The 15,557-nt window shown below is 32.3% G+C and overlaps 1 pseudogene; it reads right to left on the reverse strand.

Moving 5' to 3' along the window:
- Positions 1 to 3,644: 3,644 nt before the first annotated feature.
- LOC112039467 (UDP-glycosyltransferase 83A1-like) lies at positions 3,645 to 5,634 on the reverse strand (annotated as a pseudogene).
- Positions 5,635 to 15,557: the final 9,923 nt, after the last annotated feature.

Here is a 15,557-nt window from a genome sequence, read left to right on the forward strand (position 1 = left end):
TTTATCCCTTAATTTTAGAAAATATATCCTAACAATTAAAAAATAATAAGTTAATAATTAATGACAGTAGTTGCTTATTGGGAAAAAAAAAATTACCAATGAGAGAGAGAGTATCATATAAATTTATCAAATTCTATGAATATAGACAATATGTATATCCATCCAATACAAATACATATGCATAAGTTGTAACTTGAAAAAAGAAAAAAATAAAATAAACAAAAATGTGGGGTGCAAAAGGGATTCTATGGAAAGAACATTGGTGAATATATATAAGTTTTGAAATTTTAATAATAGATTTTTTAGTTGGAGTAAGATTTGAATTTCTGAAACTTAAATACATGTTGCATGTGTTAAAACACTTATTGTCACTTTGGAAAAAAAATGAGAAGAACAAATAAGTTGTTGTCACTATCAACTGAAACATAGATGCATGCTACATGTTTTGTTAAAAAACTTATAGTTGTTTTTTCAAAAGAAATTGATAAGAACAAAGAAGTTGTTGTCTCTATCAACTGAAACATATATTTTGTTTAAACACTTATTATTATTTTATCTAAAAGCATGTTGCATATCTTGTTAAACACTTATTAATATTTTATCTAAAGAAATTAATAAGAACAAATAAATCGTTGTCTTTATCAACTAACAGATGCATGTTTCTTGTTTTATTAAAATACTTATTTTAAGGCATAAATATACTTTTGGTTCTACATTTTGGGTCAATTCTCATTTTGGTCATCACCTATTTTTCCCTGGATATGATCCCTAAAATCAAAAAATCGTTCTCATTTTAGTCCCTATCCTCATCTCACTAACAGATATAGGCTATGTCACAAACAAAGTGACACAACTAGCACGTTAGGCACTAACGTGCCCATTAAAATAATATTAAAAAAATTTAGGGTAAATTACAAATTACTCCCCTAAAGTTTGGGGATGTTTAGATTTTACACCCTGAAGTTTCAGAATTTGGATTTTACCTCTTGAAATTTGGGGTATTTGGATTTTACACATAGACGTTTTAGAATTTAAATTTTATTCCCTAAATTTTAGGGGTGTTTGTATTAATTGATTTACTAGAGTTTGGAGGTATTTGGATTTTATATCCTGACGTTTCAGAATTTGGAATGTCAGAATGTGAAATCCAAATATTCCCAAACTTTATGAAGTAAAATTCAAATTCTAAAACGGCAGGGTATAAAATCCAAGCAACCCTAAACTCTAAGGGGTAAAATTCAAATTCTAAAATTTTAAGGTGTAGAATCCAAACATCCCCAAACTTTAGGGGTGGAACTTGTAATTTGAAAAGGAATTGGACATGAAGGTTATTTGGCATTGCGGAATTTAAAATTTCTTTGGGTTTTTGCTGGGGACAGAGAATATTTATAGTGCTAGCCACTTAACACTTCTTTTTTTTCAGGGTTATCCAGACCAGTTTTATGCCTGCATTTAGTTAAGAATTAAATGTGATTCCTTTCAACTAATTGATTCTTTGTGGTTTTTTTTTTTCGTTTTTCTTTTTTTTTTTTTTACTTGGAATTTGGCAATTTGTTTGAAAAATATTAGACGTAATATAACAATTTAGAACAATAATGCTTAGAGACTAAAACCGAAGTTTTGATTTTTTGTTTTGTGTGTTTTAGTTTTTATTATTATTATTATTTACTTCATAACACTATTTAATTTTTAGTTAGAGGAATATTTGGAGATATAACAAGATAATAAATATAACATTTATATGATTTTTAGACTAAGGGAAACCTAACAATATATTTGACTTTTACTGTTATGAATAATGTCAAAAATAGGAGAAAAAGGGAGTGAGAAAATAAGATTTACAACACTAGCACTTACAAAATAACCTAACTTTTGCAAGTACTAGCAAGACTTATAAACTAAAGACTCACTCAATGAGCTCCTAAATATGGAGTCCCAAAGCAAAACCTCATACAGCAGTAGGCCAAAACATGGCCCGTTTAATATGTTGATCAATTATTACATCTTATGTGCAACTTCCAGTGCCCATGCAACAGCTCCATCAGCAATGACATAAGTCACCTTTATATATTGATTTTCCTAGATCAGATCCTCCAACTTTCTAGGCATAACCCTAAACATAGATTCACTAATTTTTCTCGTCCTTTTGGTCATCCCTTGGTCCAAGCCTATCTGGGATCGATATCCTGCTACAATATCAATCTGGTGCTGCCAATCTTCCTTTCCTAACATTTTTGCCAAAACTCGAGTGTACGTGTATGGACTATTCACAAATGTGACCTTAATACCATGATCAGCAATCTGTTGTGACAACTTCATGAGAGGCCCTACATGGCCTTGTGCAGGGTATGCTATTGCTAGCACATGTGCTCGCTTGCCCATGATATGTGGTGGTCACTCACAGCCTTCATAAACCAATATATATATATATATATATTATATAGAGAGAGAGAGAGAGAGAGAGAGAGAGAGTATACCCTTATGCCCGCAAATCAGTATCTCCAAAAAAATTAGAGATGAGGTTCTGATCTCAAACTCTACGAAAGTGAGAGTTATGTGTACATAGTATTAAACATTTAGTACAAACTTGTGCCCTAACACTCGTTTATATGAGGTAAGTACGGTCTTGTTCGCTTAAGCAAATCTTTGAAATAGGTTAAATCTTGTTACACACTTTTTGTAAATAACACGATTTTAATTAGCCCATATGGCAGGAAAAATTGCACTGACCTCCCAGCGGTCTTATGCCATTGCATTCACCTCTCCTTTAGTTTGAAATAAGACACTCACCTCTTCAAGATGACTGAAAAGAATGAGCTGAAAATCTCAAAAATTCAAATTCCTTACTAGACGGCATAAGGATGGTAGTTTAAGTGAAGGGTAAAATATGAAATTCAAGATTTTTAAAACTTTTTTTTAATCATACAAGAGAGGTTAGTGTAAATAGTTAGCATTTTAAGGAAGGTGAGTGTTTTATTCCAAACTAGATGGGAGTTGATTGTAATTTCCAAAAAAAAAACTCAAGGGAAACCAGTTTAATTTTTTCTCATTAATTATTACAAAATAGAAAATGTCAAATGACTAGATGACACAAATTTTGGGGACTTTATCTTCTTATCCTTTTTTTCCCTTTCTTCTTTGACACCAAATATTAAATACTAAATATGCTTAATTATGAGTTGCAACATCTAAAGCAGAATAATTTTTAATAACAGAAACAAGTTGAATTGTTAATAGCTAGCTGTTAGATCTAAGTTGTGCTAGGTTCAAGGTAATTTTCAACAATACCATGAATTCTCTTCAATTCTCAGGCATTCCTTTTTGGTTGCAAACAGCTTAAGAAAATTAATTGCACACCCAAATTTATTACATCAAAAGTCATATCGTGAGTAGGTTTTAGTTAACTCAAATTGTAAAATCTCTTGTCATCAAATAAAAAATTTGGGATTCGAACTCCCTACACCAAAAATCAATTCATGTCTTGGTCTTATAATTAGAAGTAATCATTATGAAACAGACATCATAGGTTAAAATTCTACCACATCTACAAAAATAAATAAAAACCATTTAGCTAACAAATGGCTAATTAGTTTGACCGTACGTGTTGAAACAAAATTAACCGACCAACTATCAAAAGACTCCATATTGACATTATTATATATCTCACCCCCCGCTCTCACTTGATATGAGAAAAAATAATATTACAACAGATATCAAATAATTGAGTTACAAGACTCTTGCCATAAAGAAAAAGAAGCTAGTTTAGCCTAAGAAGCATTAAAAGCTTGTTCAACTAATGATGCTACTTTGCAATCCATTAAGGAAATCCCAATCCTTACATAGTTGGTGTACACAAACACTATTTCTTTCAATCTAAAGCTTCATTTTTATGGAACACGATTCAAAATAATATCTTAAGAAGGACATACTTGAAAACACTTAGAAACAATATAACAGTAACACTTTATAACATCCTTAATGCTTTAATTGTTCAATAAAGCTTTCGAAATTCTTAGAGGAGGATCCACCTTCAGTTACACTCGTTTTGGCCATTTTCTTTAGCTCCAGTGCATTTCTTTTTATACCATCATCAGAGAGCAGTGTTTCTATTTTTGTTTTGATTTCATGCCTCGTGATGAGCCCATTTTCATCTGGGGTCAACCCTAAACCAATCTTCCAAACATCACATATGTAACTCCTGTTATGAAATTGGTCAGTAAAAAAAGGCCAACATAGAAATCGGACTCCCATGCTTATACCTTCCAAGGTTGAATTCCATCCACAATGGCTTACAAAACATGCAATAGAAGGGTGGTCTAACACTTTCTCTTGAGGTGCCCATTCAACAATCATTCCCCGATCATTTAGTCTCGTTCTAAACACATGCAAGAATTCAGCAAGTGGTCCATCTATTATATCTGATCGGACAACCCACAAAAATGGTTGGCCTATGAGTTCAAGACCAAGTGCTAGTTCATCAAATTGTTTCTGGCTAAAGTTTGCTATGCTGCCAAAGGCAACATAAATGACTGAACCCACAGGTTGTTTATCAAGCCAGCTTAGACAAGCTGAATTCTGAGGCCAAAAGCTTCCAACATAATTGCTTAATTGATTGCCCAAAAGTAATGGGCCAACAGGTATGATCCCAGGAATTAAATTACAGACCGTTGAGTCAAGTTCATGGAATGAGTTGCAGAGAAGCCAGTTGCATTGTTTGACATAATGGTTCGCTCTCAAAGTATAATGTTCAAAAATAAAGTTTTGTATCTTTGAGTCTCCTGGAAAGCTCCAAGGCAACTCGGTGCTACTGCATGCTGGGATTTCCTTTGACAACCAGATCAAGTTGTCTTTTATTGGAGTTCCTACAGGGTGATTCAACTATTATTATTTTTTTTTTCTCAAAATTAAACAAGTATATGTCACTAATTATGTGGCCGGTACATTCTTATCCTTTTTCACCTTTCTTCTACCAAATATTAAATACAGAAGATGCTTGATTATGAGTTGCTCAATAAGGTTTCAGCATGTAAATCAAAATCTTTTTTAATAACATAAACAAGTTAGAATTATTAATAGCAGCAAGATTTTTACCTTTAGTATCTATTATTCCATCCTCAATAAGCTTCGGGACATGAAGTAAAAAAGCCAAGTTTCCTGGTCCACCAGGCCAAACTGCCGCCCTTTTAATTCCCATCTTCCCACCCAACCCCTATACTAGCAATGACACAACTGATCTGATCATCATCATTTGACTGATTAATTTTCTCGATCAAGACCATCAAATGGACTGGCATAACTTTCAGCATACTTTGTGTCATCTTAAGAACATCTTTTCGATCATCCCCAGGTTCTAGCCCATCTGGGATTGAGACTAGCCTTATTGGGCTCTTCTCTTCACTCTTCACTACCATTGAAGCTTTGACTTTTGCATGTATAAACTCAGTGTTAACAAATGTGACCTTGATCCCATGATCAACAATCTTGTGTGACAACTTCATTAGAGGGGCAACATGACCCTGCGCAGGAAATGGTATGACCAGCACATGCGGTTGCCTGCCCTGGCTGTCCATGACACAAATTTTCAAAGGGATTTCGGGCTCACGCATTTTAAGAGGTATTGGTTGGATTTTTATAGCTCTTTCTCACAAACGTGAAATCGGAAGGGGGAGGGGCTACAATTAATAAAATAATATTTTTAAATAATTAATAAAACCCAAGATGCGACTTGAGGGGATAAAATATGGGAGGTTGTGTGGGATTCCCGATTTAAAGCAGGGGCGGCGCCACGTTGACCTAAAAAAAAAATTATATATAATAATTTAAAATTTTTTATTTATTTACTCTTAAAAAAAATATTGGAATACTCTCAAATTTTAAAAAAAAAAAAACGCAATAAAATTAAATTTTGCTCTATAATTTGCTCTACATTACATAGATGAATGATTGTTTAATTGTATATATTAAAAGAGTATAACTTGTAACACTGATAATGAGACTATCATGTAATGATTTCAAAATATGAAAACACGTAGAAAACAATTGTAAACTTTATGTATTTGCATGTTTTCTTATTGTTATTATTGTTAATATATGAATTTCTCTTTTTATTAGATTGTATAATTTATACTTCTTAAGGAACGCCTTGAAAAAAAAATTTAGAGCCACCACTGATTTTAAGTTTAGAATTTTTTTTTTGTAGAGGAAGGAAGTTAAAATAAAAATTATAATAGACTTTTAGTTTAAATAAAATATAAATTTGATAAAATTTAAGGTAAAATATCATTTTCATCCTTAAACTTTCACAGAAATTTGTTTTTGGTCCTTAAACTTTCAAAAATTAATTTTTGTCCCTAAAATTTGCAAAATGTTCTACTTTTCATCCTTCCGTATATATCTATTAGTTTAGGTCCTACTGGCTTAATGGAATGCTTACGTGGTATTTGACACTGACCAAACTAATTTATTTTTAAACTTATAAACACATGTACTAAAAAGTTCAGGTGAGACAAATTTACCCTCAGAGGCTGACACCCACTGACCTACATAACCCAATCTCAAAAATCCCCAAATCTGAAAAGATTGAAACCTCAATGCCACTCCCACGGCCTTAATTGGCGACCTCAAGCTGACAAAGGAGTGTTCAACGAAAGCCTTCTTCCATCGTTGAAGCTAACCATTACTAAAGCAACAGAAAGACTTTGAACTTTCTTGTTATACACAAACAAAAGACAAATTTTTTGCTTAATTGAAAGTTTCTAAAGAAGAAACCTCTCTTGCGTTGTTGAAAGTTTACTAATGATTTTAAATATTGACTTGCTTTGTTTGGTGTGGAGTAAAAGAGAAATCTTTGAGGGATTCTTGGCTTCTTTGAGTTGGCCAAAAGTTGCTCTTGGAGGTTTGTTAGAAAATTTTGTTTTGTCAGTCTTTTGTTTTTGTTCATTTGATTTTTTTTTTTTTATCTTGAAATTTACTCCTTTGTTGTTTTGTTTTGAAGATGAGCCCATGATATGCCAAAATTTTGATATGGGTGCATGGGTTTATTATTTTTCTTTTTTCAAGTTTAGTGAAGTTCATAGTTCATATTGAATCAGTATTTGATTTTGTCACATTTCTTCTTGTATTGTTTGAAATTTGTTGGTGGATTTGAGTTTAATTAGTTGTGTCTTGGTCAAAACTTTCATGTGGATTTCTCTTAATCGGCAACAAGAGTTGTCTTTGAACACTCAGTCGCCGGTACTTCGTTTCCGGTTTGGGGTCACCGGTTAGGGTCATCAATTAAGGCCGTGGACTGGCCTGTGAGATTGTGGTGTTGGAGTTTTAAGCGTTTCAGATTTGGGGATTTTTAAGACGGTTGAGGTTTTGATTGGGTTGTGTGGGTGTAAGGGTAAATTTGTTACACTAGTAGAACTATTTAATCTATGTGGGCCAATCATTGTGCACCATGTTTTTATAAGTTTAAAAATAAATTAGTTTCAGCAATGTTAAATACCACGTCAACATTATATATGGAATGAGGAAAAGTAGAACATTTTGCAAAGTTTAGGGACCAAAAATGAACTTTTGAAAGTTTAAGGACCAAAAAAAAACTTTTAAAATTTTGCTTAGGTTAAATTGTTGTTAATTTTATCCCATAATTTAAAGAAATTTGTCCTAACAATTAAAAAATAATAATTTAATAATTAATGACAATAGTTGTTTATTAGGAAAAAAATTGTTCCCATGTGAGAGAGAGTATCATATAAATTTATCAACTTCTATAAACCTGTACAACATGTATATCCATCCAATACAAATACATATGCGTAAGTTGTAACTTAAAAAAAACAAAAAATAAACAAAAACATGGGGTGCAAAAGGGATGCTATGGAAGGTCAATCGGTGAATATATGTATTAAAATAACGATAATGGAATTTTAGTTGGAGTGGGATTTAAATTTCTAGAACTTAGATGCGTGTTGCATGTCATAAAACACTTATTGTTACTTTAACCCCAAAAAAAACTGATTAAAAACAAATAAGTTAGTCTCTATCTACTGAAATTTAGATGCACGTTGCATGCTTTGTTAAAAAAAAAACTTATAGTTATTTTACTTAAAAAAATTAATAAGAACAAATAAGTTGTTGTCTCTATCAATTGAAATACACTTTTTTGTTAAAACACTTACTGTTATTTTACCTAAAATGCATGTTGCATGCTTTGTTAAAACACTTATTGTTATTTAATCTAAAGAAATTGATAAAAACAAATAAATTGTTGTCTTTATCAACTAAAACTTAGATGCATGTTGCATGTTTTGTTAAAATACTTATTGTTATTTTACCTTAAAAATTTGATAAAAACAAATAAATTGTTGTCTTTATCAACTAAAACTTAGATGCATATTTTATATTTTATTAAAACATATTGTTTTTTTTTAAGGTGTAAATACACTTTTGATCCAACATTTTGAGCCAATTCCCATTATGGTCCTCACTTTTTTTTCCCGGCTACAACTTCATGAGAGGCTCTACATGGCCTTGCGCAGGGTATGCTATAGCTAGCACCTGTGTTCGCTTGCCCATAATATGTGGTGGTCACTTACTGCCTTCATACACCAACATATACATATTTATATCAGTGACATGCCCTTAAGCCCATGAATCAGTCTCTCCCAAAATATATATAAATATATATATATATATATATATATATTAAGAATGAGGTTTACTTAAGCCCATGAATCAGTCTCTCCCAAAATATATATAAATATATATATATATATATATATATATATATTAAGAATGAGGTTTTGATCTCAAATTCTGCAAAAGTAAAAGTTATGTGTACAATATTATTCTGACCTTCAGTATAAACTTGTGCCTTGACACTCATTTATATGAGTGAAGTAATTACGGATTTGCTGGCTTAAGCAAATCTTTGAAATAGGCTAAATCTTGTTATACACTCTTTGTAAAAACACAACTTTAGTTAACCCATATGGCAGGAAAAAGTGCACTGACCTCCCTAAGGTTTTATGTCATTACACTCACCTCTCCTCTATTTTGAAATGAGACACTCACCTCTTCTTGATGACTAAAAAAATGAGCTAAAAATCTCAGAAAAACAAATCCAAATCCTCTATTAGAGAGTGTGAGGATGGCAGATTAAGTTAAGGGTAGAATACGAAATTCATCATTTTTAAAACTTTTTTTTCAGTCATCTAAGGGAGGTTAGAGGTAAGTATTTTATTCCAGACTAGACGGAAGGTGAGTCTAATTTATGAAAAACTCAAGAGAGATCAGTGCAATTTACGCTCATTAACTATTATAAAATAGAAAATGTGAAAAAACAAGATACCAAAGTCAGCAATGATGAGATCAATCTGAATCAATATCATTTTGATTGGTCTTCTTATCAAGTCCTCCAGTTAACCAGGCATGACACTACTGAGCAATAATCCCATCTAGCTTCCTTTCATCTTTTGGGTCATCACCTGTCTCCAACCCCTCACGAACTGAACAGATGGCAGTGCTGATCCTCAATTCCAATTAACATGGGTACAATGCAATCTTCATTGACATTGTCTTAGAGTATAATTATTGTTGAGTATGTATGTGTGAGTAAAGTCTCACACTAAATAATAATGATAAGAATGAGTAGTTAATTATATATAGTTAGGCCCAAACTTATATGTTTAAACTTTTGAAATAAGTAGTGTCTTTATATGTTATATTAACTATTCAATTGGAAAAGAAGTAAGGTCGAGATATGTGTACTTAATTTGAACCCACACAAATGTGCATTCCACAACACAAACTATGAGAGACCATGACCGCAACCTCAGCCCACTTCTACCTTGGGCCAAACCAATATGAATGGTTGAGATCTTGTTCGTGTCCCTCATGGTGGTGATTCAACTTAATATATATTTCCTTCTAAATCAAGGGTTTTGAATGAAGTTACCACTTATTTTATTGGAAAATTAAGAAAGCCATAGATAAATAAATAAAATGTCTCATTTCATTGGTTTGATAAAAATGTACATCAATTTGAATACAACTTAAAACATTACATGGTTGCAATCCTAGATATAATCTAAGAGAAAATTTACATGGCTTTGATTCTGTTAGGTTCTAAAGATTTAAGAATTTATGTATTTAGAACTCTTATATGTAATGTTGGTAAACCATGATCAAAATAAGTTGTTTAGTCTTGTTTAAGCTTACTCAAAGTTATGCCTTTTATGTAAAGTTGGAATCGAGCTGATGTAGAATTTATTATGCATTTTGGCCCGGCTCGATTGATCAAAGTTTAGGCTCGATCAATCAAAAATCGAGCAGAATGCGTTTTTTTGCAGAATTCCAACTCAGCCCTATTTCATTTAAAATGTTTAGGGTTTTATGTTTTGCCCTAGATATATAAGGCAAACCCTAGCTACGTTTTAGAAGTTACTCATATTGCTGTTTGTGTGAATCTCTTGCGAGATCTGAGATGAACTTTCCTTTACACAAGCTTAGGATTATCAAGGAGGAGATTTCTTCAAAAACTTGATGATCATTCAGTTGCTGTCATAAAAGCTTAAAGATACGCAAGTGGGAGTGCTTATACTTGCTGGAGAATCCAAGAAAGAAGGAGTCCGTGATCTCGAAACTTACACATGGTCGTGTCAGTTTCTACTGGTGAGTAGCAATAGAATATTAATGGTCTAAATTCTATTGTAAAACTTTGATTCTTTCTATAGTGGATTCAAGTTTACCTTGAGGATAGCTAGGTTAAATCCTTCCCAAGTTTTTTATCGGTTTAGTTTTCCTGGGTCATCATATCTTTGTATTATTTATATTCTCGCTGCTATACATGATATGATTGTTTGATTGTGATAACCTAGATCTGGAATTTGGACTAAGTAATCGCTTGGCTAATTTACTAAGTTAATCCAATTGTGTTTTAAGGGGTCTATAAACATACAGTTTCTAGTAACATTCTAAAAAGATGATACTTGTATAAAACCTTAATCTAAGAACCCATAATCTAAGTTCAAATGTTAAGTTACAAGGTGAGAAGGTGTTCACCGCCAGATAAAATCAATTCACCAGACCATGGTGGTCAATTAACATGTCACATCCCCAAATAAATAATGTACTATAAGCAAACAAGTGCATGTCAAGATTGAAAAGAAGGGGATGATGAACATGCCATAAGAACATGATTTGAAACTTAAAAGAAAAACATGTGATTGTTTGTGATTAGTGATGATCATGGACCTTTGATATAAAAAATAATGAGAGAATGGAAAAATAAACATATTATTGCATGTAATTAATGGGAATCAAAGATTAACCATGATTAAATTTATCTCATGAACTACATATGAACAAATTAATATCACAAGAACATCACTAACATTCTTTGATCCTAGTTACCATGATAACATCACCACAAAATATGTTTTTATTCTATCATAATAGCACTAAAACATAACAACACTAACCTGCATAAAATTAAATAAACAACAAGGGTGGGGGAAGTTCTCTAGAACCATAAAATAGGAGAAATGAAATACTTAGTCGCAATCCAAGACTAGTAAGGTTGGATGCACAATGACCATTATTTTTTTCTTCCACTAGAGCTCTAGAAGAGTGGAGTGCCTTGAACTATGAATCCCCCATATATTTAAAGAGCATAAGAAGACTCTAGAAAAGGGGTAAGTGCATGGTTTTAAAAACCAAACCGAGAGCCGAACCCTTTTCTAAAAAATTCCAGGGTCAACCCGGTTTTTGATCGGTTTTCACTAGTTTTAGGGGTTTTTATAGGATCGGACTAGCTCCTGATTGAACTAGTTGGACGACCGGTCCGATTCGGTTTTTAAAACAATGGGTAGGTGGGCTAACTCGAATTTTGGGAGCGTTGAATTCAAAATTTGAAGTTGGAGGGAAAAAAGGAGCTAGAATTTGGAATTTTGAGTCAGCTGGTTTCAGCACTTGGATATTGCCTTATGTCTACCAATCAGTAAATGGGGTAGCAGAGCCAATGCTAGCCTATGTTTTTATTCTTTTTTTGGATAAAAATTGAGGTAAAATTGGGATTCTTGCCAATTTCAAGCCAAATTACATTGACTTTAGTAATAATAACCCTTAATTATTGCCTAATTATCCAGTATCCCTTTTAAAATATTATTTAACCAATCAATTAGGGATTGTTAATGTCTGACAATATAAATTGTCCAATGTGTGCTCCCTCATGATTATTTTAAGTCAAATCCAAAAAGATTGTGACACGTCATTAATTTTAGATTTATTCTTTATGGAACCAATCAAAACCACTTTTTCATAATTACACGTGATTAGATTAAATCATGCAAAAGCATTTAGCCATTGAAATTTGATTCCCCAATATCTTTCAATCCAATGGTTCAATTGGAGCTCATGGCATATCATTTTGATTGTTAAGCTTCAAGATTTATTTTGAATTGAGATCTAAATTTATCTTGGACAAAAACAACAAAAACACAAACCCAGTTCAATATCATTAGTAAACCTAGCACATCCCCAAATTTTATGTCTTATGCACCACACCAAAATTGAAGACTTCGATGGATCCACTCAAAGACTCGACTTCTCAAATTCAAAATCTCAGATCTTCAATCACGGTATTATTTTTATATGGGTTTGGCTTCTCAGCTTCATATGGGGTTTGTCTGTTTGTATTGGGAAGTTGCAAGGATCGGTTGGATTTGAAGGGACTTTGATCTAATGGTCTTTGTTTGTTTCAAATTTTTCTAGTTCTGAAATTTATGGGTTTGTTTTCTAGGTTTGATATTTGTGGATGGTTTGATTTTTCTTTGTTTGTGTGATCTTCTGGGTTTGTGTTTGGTTTCTCAAAAAGCATGAGAAAATGGAAGAAAAGTTCATTGTTCTTTCAAAAAATAATGAAAAAAAGAAAAAAAAAATGTGGCTGTGTGGTTTGAAAGTGAAATCTAAACTCAATTTTGATGTTTTGAAGTTGTGTGGGGGTTTGATTTTTTGGATTTGTTCATGTGGATCTAAATGTTAATTTTTTGGATTTTAAATTTTTTGGGTTTGTGTTCTTATTGTATTTGTTCAAGATAAATTCGGATCTCAATTCATGTTATTTTTTGTTTTTAATTCTGTTTTTTATTTTGTTAAATTGAGAAATTAATTTTTAAATTATATGTTGATGTGGATGTTAAATAAATTTTTTTAATATTATTTTTAACAGCCACATCAGTATTTACGGTGCTAACAGTGCACTCTATTTGCCACGTAGGATATTTTTGTTAAGTAAGTAATGGTAGGGACTAAAATGGAATGCTTTTTTTCATTTAGGGACTAAAAGCGGTAAAATAAAATGTAGGGACCAAAATAGAAATAGAGTCAAAATGTAAGGACTAAAAGTGCATTTATGCCAACTATTTTTTAATCATCCAAGAGAGGTTAGTGTAAATAGTTTGCATTTTAAGGGAGGTGAGTGTTTTATTCCAAACTAGATGGGAGTTGATTGTAATTTCCAAAAAAAAAAAAAAAACCTCGAGGGAGACTAGTGTAATTTTTCTCATTAATTATTATAAAATAGAAAATGTGAAATGACTAGATGACACAAATTTTGTGGACTTTATCTTCTTATACTTTTTTTCCCTTTCTTCTTTGACACCAAATATTAAATACTAAATATGCTTATTAATTATGAGTTGCAACATCTAAAGCAAAATAATTTTAATAACAGAAACAAGTTGAATTTTTAATAGCTAGATATTAGATCTAAGTTGTGTTAGGTTCAAGGTAATTTTCAACGATCCCAAGAATTCTCTTAAATTCTCAGGCATTCCTATTGGTTGCAAACAGCTTAAGAAAATTAATTGCCCAAATTTATTACAACAAAAGATACGTTGAGAGTAGGTTTTTAGCTAACTCAAATTGTAAAATCTCTTGTCATCAAATAAAAAAAGCGTAAATGCACTTTTCGTCCCTACATTTTTCACATTTTTCTATTTTGGTGCCTACGTTTTATTTTTACCACTTTTAATCCCTAAATCAATTAACGCGTGACATTTAAGTCCTTACTATCAGCCAACTAACGAGGAAAGCTAATGTGGTTAACAAAGAGAATTAAAAATCGTTTAAAAACATTAAAAATCCATTGTGGCCAAGTCTGCCGTGCCATATGGCCTTCCCACCCAATTTACTTCACACGTGTCCTTCACGTGACCACCACTACCATGTTAATCTCCCAAATGAGTACCAAAAAAACCAAAATCCCCCAAATCAGTACCAGAAAACCTAACAACAAAAAACATTCCTCACCTCCACCCACACAGCTATTCCTTGAAACCTAAACCAGAACAAAAGTAAGCTCTTCAACAAGTTCCAGCATGAGGAGGTGATGAGAATCAACAAGCATTTAAGGATCCATTGCATGTTCCAATTGGGCCTATTACTAAAGCAAGATCCAAGAAGATCAAAGAAGCACTTAATGGGCTGATTCAAGAGTTTTGGGCTGATTTTAACGGAGGACATTCCAAGCTTGGCCCAAAGAAAGACGAAGGCTTAATAAATTTAATTCAAGCTATTGAGGGCTAATTAGGCTTAATTGGGTGTGATTTATGGTGTGGATTAATGGCTGATTGATTTTCCAGTTCCATATTAGTTAATAGATATTTTTCCTAGTCTGGAGCATCTAATTTTGGACCAGATCTATCTTAATTTTAGGCTTTTATTATTTAGAACGTTTTTAGCTATTTTTCCTATTTTAGATCTGCTAATTTTAGACCAAATCAACTTTTATTTAAGGTTTTATTATTTAGTACGTTTTTTATATTTTCTATTTCCAGTCATGTCTTATAAATGACATGCACTCATTGTAATAGAAATATTATTGAATAAAAATTGGAAAATGTGAAGCTTTGCTCTTCTTTTGGTTCTTCAAGAACTATGAACTTATTAGGGATTCTTCCTTGTGGCGTTCAAACTTTATACATTTGGTTTGTGATTCAATTATAATCATTGGGTCAAGGTGTTACACTTATACCTTTGGTTCGTGTTTCGATTATAAACGTAGGGTCAGGGTTTCTATCAAAAATCTGAATTTTAGTTTTCTTGGCCAAGTATTCCAATATTTTTGTTGGGTCTCAAAGCGTGTCGATTGGGGTTCGCATCAGGAGGAAAGCACCAATGAGGTGCTACTATAATCAAAAAATTGTCCTAGTTATGTCATGGACATCAAACAATCCTGGCAAAAGATTCTACGGTTGTCCAAACTACTTGGTAAATTGTTTAAGTGGTCTTTACTACATTAATTAATTTGAGTATTTTGTTTCAATTTTTTGCTGCAATAGTTTATGGGTTTTCATTTTTTGAGCATTACTTGCATTTCAGGTGGGGTGTAAGTGTGTGTTCTTGCAATGACGTGATGATGAGATATGTGATCATGGTAAGGTGCTTCTCCCACAGCAAAGGCAGAGGATCATCACACTTGAGGCTGAGGTTGCAAGCTGCAAGAAGAGGGAGAAGTTTTTAGTTGTGGCTGTGGCATTGCTAATGGTGATATGTGTAGCTCTATGTTT

Source organism: Quercus suber, unplaced genomic scaffold (genome assembly GCF_002906115.3).
Source record: "Quercus suber isolate HL8 unplaced genomic scaffold, Cork oak 2.0 scaffold_717, whole genome shotgun sequence".
NCBI classification, from domain to species: domain Eukaryota; kingdom Viridiplantae; phylum Streptophyta; class Magnoliopsida; order Fagales; family Fagaceae; genus Quercus; species Quercus suber.